The 13,974-nt window shown below is 45.0% G+C and overlaps 1 pseudogene; it reads left to right on the top strand.

Annotated features, from left to right (window-relative positions):
* Positions 1-11,699: 11,699 nt before the first annotated feature.
* LOC144244501 (D-dopachrome decarboxylase pseudogene) lies at positions 11,700-12,073 on the top strand (annotated as a pseudogene).
* Positions 12,074-13,974: the final 1,901 nt, after the last annotated feature.

Genomic DNA, 13,974 nt, shown 5'->3' with positions numbered 1-13,974 from the left:
GTTTAGTTTGGGTTTCTCCAAGAGTAGATCTTGAGACATAATTTGGGTGTAAGTAGTTTATTTCGGAGGTGGTCCTGCGAGGCATAGTGAGAGAGTATAGAAGTGAGATAGGGGCGCCTGGGTGGCTCAGTCAGTTAGGTGTCTGACTTCGGCTCAGGTCATGATCTCACAGTTCGTGGGTTCGAGCCCTGCGTCGGGCTCTGTGCTGACAGCTCAGAGCCTGGAGCCTGCTTCAGATTCTGTGTCCCTCTCTTGCTCTGCCCCTCACACACTCATGCTCTGCCTCTCTCTCACAAGAATAAATTTTTAAAAAATTTAAAGAAAAAGGAAATGGAGAAAAGCTAATAAAAGATATACTAATGAATGGGTTACCTCTGGTACCACTTGGAGCTCAATCCAATGGGGACCCTCTGAGAGGCAGTGAATTGTCCCATAGCAGGCTAGGAAATGGAAGGTTTTATCCACTGATTCCTAATCCTTCTTGGGAGAGGGTTGCTCCTGGAATATTAACTCCTCTGCATTTCTGGCCTGCTCTGCACGTGATTCTCTCCAATACTAGAGAAAGCTCTCAGGCAGAAAGGCATAGGAAACTATCAGCATGCCTGGAAACCATGCAGGTTACCTCTTCTGACCACAGCAACCTGCTCACTGGCATCTCCCAAAGCTCCAGGCTGACCATGCCTTTGTGTGGTTTCAAATCCTGAAGTGACTTCCTAGGACTCATTCTTAGGGTAAAGTAGCTACTGTTCCCTGAGGGCCAGTGAAATGCCAGGTGTTGTATAAATGCCAGATCTTCTCTCACATTAATCGATTTTATCTTTTCAAGAGCCTCAACATTTTCATTCCACTGAGGAGAAAACAGTCCTAATGAGGTGTGAATGCCGTGGCCGATCACGAAACTCCTTCATATCCCTACCCCTGTCTGCTCCTCCTTTCTGAGCCCTCTCCTTTGTCCCACCCACACCAAGCCACTTGCCGTTCTCCAAGCTGACCCATCTCCACACCTCCCTACCTTTCTACATGTAGTTTCTTTTGTGTAGAATGCTCTTTCCTTTCCAGATTTTGCAAAAGCCTTCCTATGCTTCAAGCTTCACCTCGAGTGACACCCCATCCAAGGAGTCCTTCTGGCCTTACCAGGCTGAGTGAGTCCTTCCTTGGTGCTGCCACAGTCTCTGTGTGACCTCTTGGTGCTCTGTCTGGCTGTGGACATGTTTGTACCCCTGTCAGGAGAGGCTGAAGAAATGCTCTGTGGATATTTGCCAAGTGAATGGAAGATCACCCCACTCATTTTGCCAGTGTGTGCTGTTTCCACTTTTTTACATTCTTAAGTTTCCAGGGCCAAGCTATAGCTTTCTAGGAGGGCAGAAATCTCTGTTTCCTTAAAGATCAGTCTTCTCTGGGGCCACCTGGATGGCTCAGCCAGTTAAATGTCTCACTTCAGCTCAGGTCATGATCTCATGGTTCATGAGTTTCAGCTCCACATCAGGCTCTGTGCGGTCAACACAGAGCCGCCTTGGACTCTCTGTCTCCCATGCTCTCTGCCCCTCCCCAGCTTGCACATGCTTGCTCGCTCTCTGTCAAAAATAAATACACTTTAAAAACAAAAAGTCAGTCTTCCCTGGATTGGAAGCTCTAGGAGGGCAGGAAACACAGTGGATCCTCTCATCACTGTATCCCAGCCCCTAACCCAGGCCAGGCCTAGAGTGGAGCTAGATGTGGAGCTAGATACTGTGGAATAAATGAATGAACAATAAGTACTTTTAATGACATACTCATCCACGGTGCTCTGTGCTGTGAATGGAGAGACAAACAAGCAGGCCATGTCTCTGTCCTCAAACCTAGGTTCCTCTAGAAGCCCACCCTAACATAAGTGCTCCTCTGCAAACACTTTATCTGACAGGTGACCCCAGAAAGCACTTTCCCAGGAGAGATGAGAAATGAGACAGGCAGGCAGTGGGCCACCTGAGAGAGTGTCACTGAACATGTTACCATAGCGAGTGACTGGAGCTTCATTGTACAGCTGTCTGGGAACTTCAGTGGAGAACATGTGCTTTAGAGTCATCCTGCCCATGGGGTGAGGGAGCTGGGGTGTTCATACCCCCACTTATGCTGGTCAGTGGTTGAAGTCTGGCATGTGTGTATGGAGGTGAAAAATGGGCTCCAGTAGCTTTGCGGTTTCCACTTGTGCTGGAGAGGCCCTTAGAGCATGTGCTGGCAGTTGGAAGGTGGACAGGAATGGTAAGAACGAGGGCTCTGGGTAGGGTATGGAGGGTGACTGCTGCGCCCAGTGAATGAGTCACATAAACGTGTCGTTACTGTCTGGCCAGCCTCCAGACGAAAATCCTGACCAGGACCAGGTAGGCAATGTGACTGAGAGAAATGCTTGGGTTGAGAGCAGTTGCCTCTTTATTATTATTTTTTTATTTATTTTTTATTTTTTAAATTTTTTTTAAAATGTTTTATTTATTTATTTCTTTCTTTCTTTATTTATTTCTAGGAGAGAGAGAGTGAGAGACAGCGTGAGCAAGAGAGGGTCAGAGAGAGAAGGAGTCACAGACTCCGAAACAGGCTCTAGGCTCTGAGCTGACAGTCAGCACAGAGCCCGACGCGGGGCTCGAACCCACGAACCGCGAGATCATGACCTAAGCGAAAGTCGGACGCTTAACCAACTAAGCCACCCAGGCGCCCCAGCAGTTGCCTCTTTAAAAGTTGCACACACACCACTTTGCTGCTGCTTCTCTTCATCTGACAAAGTTGCCACTGGTTCTAAGGAAGATGAGCGTGCGGGCTGTCTTTACTCCTGGCGTGCTCCTGCAGCTGTCTGACGCCTTCAGAAGGGACTGTGGTAGTGTTCTCCACCTCTCAGCTCCGGCCACTCATCACCATGCAGAGACCTGGGGTGCAGGTTGATGTGGGGTCACATCTGATGTTCTTAACAGAGAAGTGGTGGGGGCGCCTGGGTGGCTCAGACGGCTAAACGCCCAACTCTTGGTTTCGGCTCAGGCCATGATCTCACAGGTCATGAATCGAGCCCTACCTCGGGCTCTGTGCCACCACCACCAACAGCAAGGAGTCTGCTTGAGATTCCCTCTCTCTCTACACCCCCCTCAAAATAAACAAACAAACAAACAAACAAACTTAAAGAAAAAAAGAGAAGTGGTAATTTAGATATTTATGTGAAATCTTATTTTAAATGTACTGGGTTGCATAGTATCCTCCCCAAATTCATGTTCATCTGGAACCTCAAAATGTGACCTTATTTGGAAATATGGGATGAAGCAAGACTGTGGGATGGCAGCCTGCTGGTGTGAGGGGCAAGTTCTAGTGCTGGTGGGAAGGGGCCCGGAGGGAGAGGAGCTGACATGTGAGGAGGTGCATGGTTGGGGCATGGAGGTGGTTTTGGGCCAGAGGAAGGATCCCGCTTATCAGAGGGACAGAAGGGCAGGGGCAAGGATGGTGGAGGATGCTGGCAACTGGTAAAAGGGGAATCTGGAGGTCACAGAGGACTGATGCAGGGTTTGGGGTCACCTGCTGAGAAAGGGGTGAGGGTGGTACACAGGTGTGCACATTCACTATCAGTGGGCACAGCAGGGGCTGACCAGGAGGCCCCAGAGCTCACTTTCTTACAAAAGCCCCACCGTCCCTTGCACACATTCTTCTTGAGGTAGGTGGTTGGGGGGCAGGAGGGGCTTTGTCCCCAAGTTATTGTTGCCTGAAAGACCAGCTGTATCAGGGTGTGTGTCCCCCTTCAACTCTGCAAAGCCTGACAGCAGATCTGATTTAAGTCTCGTTTCCCGAGTATCTGCTGTGTTGGAGGCACTGGAACGTGCCTCATTTCTTTTACTCTTTGAAATAATTCTGTGAGAGCTCTTTTAGAAATAATAACAGAGCTCCTTGCTTGGCATCCTGTGTGCCAGGCTGCTGCTGTGCACTGGTCACCTCATTTCATCTTCCTACCACCTCCTCCCCACCTCATTGAGGAAGAGTAGATTGTTGTTACCCCCATTTTGCAGATGAAGAGGGTTAGAAGCAAAGGGAAGTTAAGTGCCTGATCCAGGGGGACCCAGCAGTAATTGGAGACCAGGCTTTTGAAGGATGCAGTCCCTTTCCCATGCCAATGTGTGCCTCTCCCATGCCATCTGTTCACTGTGCTCATTGTCCAGATGTTTGTCCCTGACAGTCTGGAAACTGTGGGTATGTGAGCCGGACCAGGATCTCCTCTCTTTGTCCCTGACAGGGACAGTGAACACATCTAACAGAACTCCTACCCTGTCCAGCTCTGGCCAGTCATTCCATCAGTGAGGTGGTTGAAAGCAAAACATACCGTGGACCCCTGGCTGACTTCCCAGTCCAGGGCCTGGCGGCAGGCTGTGCTCCGCGGGAAAGGGTCTGACCAAAAATTTAGCAACTTGGGCTGAAGCAGTCGGCACGAGAGAAGAAAGGGGCAAGCGACCTGATTCTGAATCTTGGTTCTGCTATTCACTGGCTGTAGATCCGGGTGCTAAGTCATGCAATCTTTCCGAGCCTGTTTCCCCAACTCTAACGTGGGGGGAGCAGTTTTCAGCAGGGCTCTACAGACCTGGAATCGGGGGGCCCATCTCCATGTTGTGAGGATTCATCAACAAAAATAAGTAATAACTCTTGGCATTTGTTGGGTATTTACTACGTGTCGAGTGCTAGGCTAGCGCTTTGCCTGTCATCTCATTTAACCCTTACAACCACCCTGTGTGGCAGGGAAGGAAAACAAAGCACAGAGAAGTAAATCCCCCAGCCAGTAAACAATCTAGTGCCAATTCCAAGACTTCGCTGACCGTGTCATTTCTCACCCTGAGTTTCTTCATCTCTGAAACGGGTTCATAATAATTACATCATAAGGTGAGTCAGTGGCACCCTGCACAAGTGAGGAATTCTCTCGCTGTGCATAGTGCTTCCTCCCTTTATCGCTCTGGGGCTTCCAGGCTCGTCCTCACTGAGTGCGGGGCTGTCAGTTTCCCTGCCCCTCTCTTCATTTTTCTGCCATCTCTTTTTTGTGTACTTTCTATCCCTCTCTAGGTCTTTCTCCAGTCTCCTACCCTCACCCACCCTCCTCCCCAAGACCCTCTCGGTTTTCTCCGCCTGTCCTCTGCTGCCCCCGTGTGGCTGGAGCTGGAAAGGCCGCTCCTCGCGGCGCCACCCATCCCGGGCCGCAGCGCACCTGAGGACGCAGCTGGAGGTGATCGTGGGTGCATCCAGATGCAATACCCGAGCTGGGGACTCTCACTGCATCCGGCTGGCAGAGGGTCTGGGTTTGGCACCAAGCCTTAGACTTGACTCACCCCTGGATCTATCCTGACCTCGTGTTGGTGCGGGGGACAGAGGCCTGGCTCTAACCTGGGATCTGAGCGAGCCCCGGGAGTAGCCTTTTCCAAAGCTTCCTTTTTCTCCTCCGCAAGGAGGGCCTTGGCCTTCGTGCTCGTACCTGCCGCCTCTATAATTTGATGAAATTTGAGCTCTAGAACTATCATGGTTTTTTTTTTGCTAGCTTCTTTGGCCCTGAGGACCCTTCCAACACACACCAGGTGCTCTCCATCTTTAATAGTCGCTGTTGTTGTAACGGAAGCCTAAAAACATGTTCGCAGAGGAACTCTTTTGCCTTCATGGCACATTGCCAATGAGCAGCATCTCCAAATACTTTTCTTACACCACTCAGCTCCTTCTCAGAGCTTAGTCATCTTCCTGTCAGAAACCTGATGGATATCCCATTCTTAAATTGTTTTACATGGTTTCACAACGTTTAACTCTTTCATGTGCTTAAATATATTTTAAAATTGCACAAGAAATATGTGGTCATTGTGGAAAGATTAGAGAACACAACAAAGGACTTCCAATTAAAGATGACAGGTTGGATACACATGCTCTTTCCTGAAACTCCATGAAAATGACAGCAGAAGATTTTATTAAAATATTTAAAACCACAAGGAAAAAGGGAACAGGAGACAAGATGATAGCAGCTTTTGGAAGCTGGGAGTGGATGGAGCTCAGATGTTTAACTCGACAGATGTGGAAAGGTGCGTCTTAAACCACAGTGGGCCTGCTAGATTTACAAGCAGCTAGATTTACCTTGGGAACCCCGAAAAGGCTCAGGCACTTCTAGAAGTAGGTGGGGCTGAAAGCTGAGAGGAGTTAGAACCCCTGGTTTCTTCCCCCTGAGGCCAGACTACCTCCTCCCCCAATTTGGGCAAAGGATTGGAGATTTATTCTATGGAGAGGGTCTCTGTCCTGGGAGGAGGGGGCTTGAGGGTGGGAAAACAGGAGATTAAGTGGATGTTGAGTCCCCAGCACAACACTCCTTTCCCTGCCCCATCAACTCCTGGCACCTGACAACCAGGCAGACACCTGTAGGCAGGAGATTGGAAGATGAAACTAGGGAAGAGGGGTGGTGCCTAATGAAGGCCCCAGCAGGCCCCCTCCCCCAGGCCTATTGTCAACAACCCGACCGGTGTGCACACAGCTCCCAGTCAGCTTTAGAATTTTTGCAACTGCTTTTTTCTTTCTTTTTTTTTTTGGCCTAATTTCAGACCTAGAGAAAAATTGCAAGAATTCCTGTCTACTCTTCACCAAATTCCCCTAATATCAACATATTATTTTTTCACTGAACATGATGCCCCTTTGCCCCTGAATAATTCAGTATGTTTCTCAAAACCGAGGACATTCTTTTTAACATTGAAATTAACATTGATTCAGGGCTATTATATCTACAGACCTTATTCAGATTTAGCCAACTGTGCCAATAATGTCCTTTAGAGCAGAAAATCCCAGATCATGTGCTGCATTTAGTTGTCATGTCTCTTTAGGCTCCTTTAATCTGAAGCAATTCTTCAGTCTTTCTTTTCACATTGACATTTTTTTTTCAAGAGTACAGGACAGGTATTTTGCAGAATGTCCCTTAGTTTCAGTTTGTCTGATGTTTCCTCCTGAGGGAGCCTTTGGCAGCAATATCACACAAATGATGCTGTGTTTGTGCACATGTCAAGAGGCACATGATGCCCATTCATCCCTTTGCCAGCGATGTTAACTTTAATCACCTGCTTAGACGAGGTGTCTGCCAAGTATCTTCAGTGTAAAGTTATTGTTTTTTCCTTTGTAATTGATAAATATTTATTATCTACCATTTTCAAATCGTGGATTATTCTTGCCTGAATCAACTATTATATGGATGTTATCTGGGGATAATATTCTAATGCCACCATTGCCTTTTATTTTTATTAGTTTTTCTAGTACAAGGAAGAGCTTTCCCCTTCTCCCTATTTATTTATTTATGAAGTTGTATTGATGTCATCTCATGGACTTTATTTTCATCAGTGAGTTGGAGTTTTATGATATATATGTATATTATGAAATAGTATGCTCAATATATTATATTCTTATGCATATTATGCTCAGTTCATTCTAGAGTTATTCACTGGGAGCCCCTTCCTGCTGGCTTATGTCCATCATAAGATAGACTTTCTTGCACTTTTTGGCACAAAGGGATATTCTGGACTCATCTACTACTTTCTTTGCCCTAGTTTGGGAATCAGCCATTTCATCAAGGAGGCTTGTTCTTTTAGTAATACCTCAGATAGATATGGCAAAGACCCTCTGAAAGCCAAGGAGAGCATCTAGTAGAAAAGGTAGAGATAAAACAAACGAACAAACAAAAAGATAAAAGCTATGTGGCAGAAAGAGACTAGATAGGGAGGTAAACACTCTAAAAAAATCCAACACACTATCATGAATATTTTCAGAGAATCAAGAGATGCTATTGAATCCACTAGAGAGGAAGTGAATGCCGTCAAAAGAATGATCAGGAAAGAAAAAAGTCTTGGGTGTTAAATATTGGAAAGCATAAATGAATAAAAAATCAGTTGAGGGGGTATGAGACAAAGCTGAAGAGATATTTTGAAAGGTGAGGCAAAAAGACAGAGATGGAAAACGTAAGAGCAAAAATAAACCAAGGTCCAAACCCTAAAAGGTGGGAGTCCTAAGAAAAGGTCCATGGTAAGAGTGGGTGGGTGTTGGTGGATGTTGGCATCCCCTGCCTTTTTAGAACGAGGGATAGAAGTGTTGCTTTGGGTATGTGAAGGATGTTGAGTAGCAGTATGCTGGCAAATTTTTAACAGCCAGCTCTCCATAAATGTGTGCATCAGTATACATCCATAAGTTCATTATGCATTTTACTAATATGAGTAACAAAATTTACAGTGATAACATATACAATAATCTTTATTATAAATTCTATCTAGCTTGTTGATTCTCACAGAATACTTCCATTGATTTTTGCCAAACTCTGTAACTAACTGATAGTTGCAATTCAACCATAATTTGACAAGTGGAGTTCCATTCCAATGTGCTTTTTTTCCATGTAAATTTATTTTTTATTTTTATTTTTTTCTTAAATGGTTTATTGTCGACTTGGTTTCCATATAACACCCAATGCTCATCCCAACAACTGTCTTCCTCCATGCCCATCACCCCCCTTCCCCTCTCCCCCACCCATGTAAATTTATTGTCATTAAATCTGATACATGTTCTTCTGTAAAACTGCCTCAAACCTCATATAAATTATAGTCATTAAATTTAAATCTCTTCAGCTTCATCACTACATATTTTGAAATTTCATCTCTCTTTTTAAATTTCAAGTTTTTGAATTTTCTACAATCACTGTAAACTCTATTAATCATTTAAAAAGGTAGAAGGAAACTGTGTCATGTTATCCAATAAATATTTACTGAACACTTACTAAAAAATAAATTTCAAGTTTTTATTTAAATTCGTTAGTTAACATATGGTATAATATTAGTTTCAGGAGTAGAATTTAGTGATTCATCATTTACACACAACACCTGGTACTCATCACAAGTGCCGGCCTTAATACTCATCACTTATTTAACCCATTCCTGCCCACCTCCCCTCCAGTAACTTTCAGTTTGTTCTCTATCATTAAGAGTCGATTTCATAGTTTGCCCCCCATCTCTTTGCCTTATGCTAATCTGTTTTGTTTCTTAAATTCTGAATATGAGTGAAATATGGCATTTGTCTTTCTCTGACTGACTTGTTTTGCTTAGCATAATGAACTCTAGCTCCATCCATGTCATTGCAAATGACAAGATTTCATTCTTTTTGATGGCTGAGTAATATTCCATTGTGTGTGTGTGTGTGTGTGTGTGTGTGTGTGTGTATACCACATCTTATTTATCTATTCATCAGTTGATGTACATTTGAGCTCCTTCCATAATTTGGATATTGTTGATAGTGCTGCTATAGACTTTGGGGTGCATGTACCCCCTTTGAAACTGTTTTTTCGTATCTTTCAGATAAATACTTAGTAGTGCAATTGCTGGATTGCAATTGGTATTTCTATTTCTAACTTTTGGAGAAGCCTCCATACTGTTTTCCAGAGTGGCTGCACAGTTTGTGTGGAATTTCACCTCTTTGTCAGTGATGTGAATGACTTTTGCTGTACTAGATAATAGTTTTCAAATGTTGGAAAAATATTTCCTCAATATTCTGTGTGATTTATAATGTAGTAGCTATAGATCTGACATGTGTATAATCTGCATTATTAACGTTTTCCCTGCACTTTCTTATGTCTAGACCAGAGATCAGCCAACTCCCTCTGGAAAGGACCAGGTAGTAAATATTTTAGGCTTTGTGAGCCTCATATTGTCTCTGTTGCTTATTCTCCTTTGTTATACCTTTTTCAACATTTTTAAAATATAAAAATCATTCTCAAGTCACCATACAAAAATAGCATGTTGGCTGTGGTTTGCTGATTCCTGGTCTAGACAATTAACAAAACAATAACTCAAGCCTGATGCTGTAGTGTTTGCCAATTTCTGTGGTGTAAATACTCTCAGCATGGCTAATTTCAGGCTACCGATGTGCTATCCCTGAATATGCTGGGGACTTGGGGAGTGATGTGCAGTTGCATGCCATTATATAGCATTTATGCCATGCAGATACTGTAGATTTAAATAACCTCAAGAGTACAGACAGCAGAATGTAATGAAATAAATAGGAAGTAATACATTTTGAGTATGTATCATCTTTGTTTTTCTATACAGCTTATTTGATGGTAAATGGATATCATTTAATTTCTAATAATGGCAGTATTTAGCAACTGGGGAGCAGGCGAGGGGAATGGCAGATGTCTGGTGGGAGTCTTAGGGTGGGTTTAGTCTCTAATCAAGGTCAGAACTCAGTCTGTGACTTTCATCACAGCTCAGTCTTTGAGGGGCTCTATCTGAGGTTAATTTTGGGGCTCAGTATATGACCTGAGGAAAGTTGAGTGTCTCTCCTGGTGAAGCAGACTGACCCATGCACAATTGCAGTTTCAAACCCAGACCTCTCCATATACAAGTCAGGGAACCATCTCACAGATCCTAAGGCTAAGAAGAGGCTCAGAGTTAATGTGGCTCCCCACCCCCACGAGCCCCTTCTGGGTGAAACTTCTCCTTTTGTTATCTCTGCATCTCCCACTAGAGGGCAGCAGAGACTTGACTAAAAAGAAAAATGTTCCTAGAACTTCACCCAGGACTCCCCACTATCTGAGGGAGGAGAGGATTTCCCTCTTTACTTGCACCACCACCTAGGTTCCTGGCTCAGCTTCTAGGATCTTGGAGCCAGACTCTGGAAACCCTGACCCTCAACCCCTTGCTGTCCTCAGCCCTGCCCCCATCTCTCTGGCTAAATCATACACTGTGGAAGCTTGGGGTGGGATTGATTGCATTTGTACTCCCAGTGCTTGGCATAGAGCCCAGCACTGAGTGAGTGCTTAGGAAATGTTTATTGAATCAGTACTTAGAGGGTGGGGCAAAGCAGTATATAGAAAAGAACCTGGCTTTACACATGATTTAAAGTCTAGCTCTAGGTTTGTGACCTTAAGCGAGTCAATTAACCTCTCTGAGCCTTTGAATCACCATTTGTAAGAGGAAACACTGGTATCTAACTTGAAGTTCTGTGAGGATTGAATGAAATGATATGGGGGTGGACCCAGTATACACTAGATGCTTAATAAATGAAGAAATTATTATGAGGTAGTGTGGTATGCTATGGTAAGTAATCAGATGTGGATAAAGGAATAGATGGGAGATGGAAGATGTGATTGCCAGAGGAGGCTGAAGGTCATGAAAGAGCCTGAATGCCATGTTGAGGACATAGGGTTTCCTGTCTACAGTGGAGAGTGCCTGCAGGGTTCTTCAATCCATTTGGTGAGTTGAAACCAAGACACAGCAAACCTCGTCTCAGCTCCTTGGCAGTCTCACTTATTGGGAACACACACACACACACACACAGGGATACACACATACTTCATTTGGAAATCACTTCAAATTTATAGAAGATTTGCAAATATAGTAGAAAGAGTACTATTTCCTTTTTATCCAAATACCTATTGTAAATTGTCACATTTGCTTTATCATTGCCTCCCTCCNCAGGCTCTGAGCTGTCAGCACAGAGCCTGATGCAGGGCTTGAACTCACAGACCGCAAGATCATGACCTGAGCCGGAGCCAGATGCTTAACTGACTGAGCCACCCAGGCACCCCTGTATATTGTTATTTCTGATCCATTTGAGAGTAAGTTGCATACACTGTGACCCTTTGTCTCTAAATACTTGAGTGTAGACTCTGTGCATTCTTTCTCTGCTGCTGTGGCCACTCCAGTTCCATGTCACCAGACATGGCAGTCATCAAGCTGGACGTGAACTTGCCCAACAGTGGTGTGCCCGCAGGACTAGAGAAGCAGTTAAATTAGTTTTAATAAGTTTAATAAATTAAAAATTTAATAAATTAAATGGCCAGTGCAGCCATCCTGAGCAAACCCAAGGACCGCGTGAGCATGGCAGTGTGACCAGGTCTGGCTTTGGTGGTGAGCAGCTCCACTGAGCCCTGCGTGCCGTTGCTCATCTCCTCCAGTCCGTGTGGGGACGTGCCCAGTTCTTCAAGTCTCTCACCAAGGAGCTGGACCTGGGCCAGGATCTGATAATTATCTGCTCTTTCCCCCTGGAGCCCTGGCAGATTGGCAAGAAAGGGACAGTCATGACTTTTCTATGATTGGCACAGAGGGCATCTGTGAGCTGCCTGCCCCTTGCAGAGAGGCCTCCTGGCAGAGGAAGGGCCTGGTGGATCCTAGCTTCTGAAACTCTTTATGCAGATGTGCCAGGGACATCACTGTCCTTCTCTTCTCACCCACATGTCAAATAAATGAAGAAAGCTTTGTCCTTCATAAACAAATACTTCAGTGTATACTTTTGAAGGGTAAGAATATTTTCTTACATAAGCACAGGACAGTTAATAACTTCAGTAATTTTCTCATTGGTAAATGATCGTATCAATTATGACTATGTCAGCAGGAATAATGGCCCCCCAAAGATGTCCACATCCGAAATAAATTTGGGCTGTTTTAAGTCAATAAATTTGTGATTATTTGTTACAGCACCAATAGAAAATTAACACTAAATTTTTATCAATTCTGACTGTATTCTAATTTCATCAATTGACCCACTAATGTTCTGCTTAGCATTTTGTCTCTCCGGTAGATGGTCACCGGACCAAATATTTAACTGTCATATATCTTTAGTCTTCTTTTTTTAAATGTTCATTTATATATTTTGAGATAGAGAGGGGTAGGGAAGGGGTAGAGAGAGATGAGACCAAGAATCCTAAGCAGGCTCTGCACTGTCAGCACAGAGCCCGATGTAGGGCTTGATCCCACGAACTTTGAGATCATGACCTGAGCCGAAATCAAGAGTTGAGCCCTCAACCTACCGAGCCACCCAAACCTCCATCTCTTTGGTCTTCTATAACTTGGAATGGCTCCTCAGTGTTTCTTTGACTTTTATGAAAATGGCACTTTGAAGACAGAGTCTGCCCCTGCTCCTTGCCCCCTGCTCCTTTAATAGAATGTTTCTCATTTTGGGTTGGTCTGATGTTCCTTTGTAATCAGATTCAGGTGCTGTACCAGTGGCTGTAACATTGCATAAGTGGTGTTGTGTCCTTCCCAGGGACACATCAGGAAGCACTCGATGTCTGTCTACCTGTCACTGGTGATGTTCGTTTTGATCCCCTGGTCCAGGTGTTTTTGATACTGGGTGCCACTAAGAAGGGTTCCGTGTGGTGAGAACTGGTACAGTTTGCATCAAGGTTGTCACTGCTCTGTTGGGAACTGGGCACCAGGGGATAAGTGATACCTCATACATGTATGCAGCCTACACAGCCCCCAGGAAGCTCACAGGCTGGTGGGAAGCCAAACAAGAAGGCTCAGTCATGCCCACGTACATTTCACAAGTATTGATTGAGCACCTATGTGGGCAGGGCTGGATACAAGGGTGAGCAAGAGAGAGCTGGTGTTTACCTTCATGTGGCTCACAGTCCAGTGGAAAGGATGGATGCTGCAAACATAACCAAATGAACAAATAAAAAATAAAAGATTGCTGCATCCCCAGCATCTGGACCCTTGCCTGTCACACGGAGCTGTTCACAGGTGAAGAAACTGCGGCTCTGAGAGGGAAGACAGCCCCCTGTGGCCCACCCAGGTGACTTTTGGAGGTTGTAAATGTTGCTTTTCCCCAGCAGAATGGGCCAGCAAGTTGGAGTTTCCAATCCATGGGCAGCTGGGGGGTGGTTCATTTCGGAAGGAGCTGTTTCCCGTCTTCATGCTGCACTGCCTCCTCACCCTATCCTGCTCTGGGGCCTGAGGGCCCCTGATTGGGCCTGTGGTTATTTAGTCAGCGATAATATTGGATTTACTTTCATCTCTGAATTGCATCAAATGTCGCCAGTGACATTTCGCTGACACACAAGGAGGAGGCTGGCATTTTTAGATTGTCAGCGTGTTACAGATGTAGAAGTGGATTGTGTCGGGGTGTCTGGTTTATTGTTAATTAGATGGAACAGGCAAGGCCTCCTCAGTGAGTGAGCGGGTGGATAAGCCCTTCCACAGCGCCCACTTCAGA

The sequence above is a fragment of the Crocuta crocuta genome, unplaced genomic scaffold (assembly GCF_008692635.1).
Source record: "Crocuta crocuta isolate KB4526 unplaced genomic scaffold, BGI_CrCroc_1.0 scaffold168, whole genome shotgun sequence".
Classification (NCBI taxonomy): Eukaryota; Metazoa; Chordata; class Mammalia; order Carnivora; family Hyaenidae; genus Crocuta; species Crocuta crocuta.
This window is presented reverse-complemented; position numbering and strand designations above follow the sequence as displayed.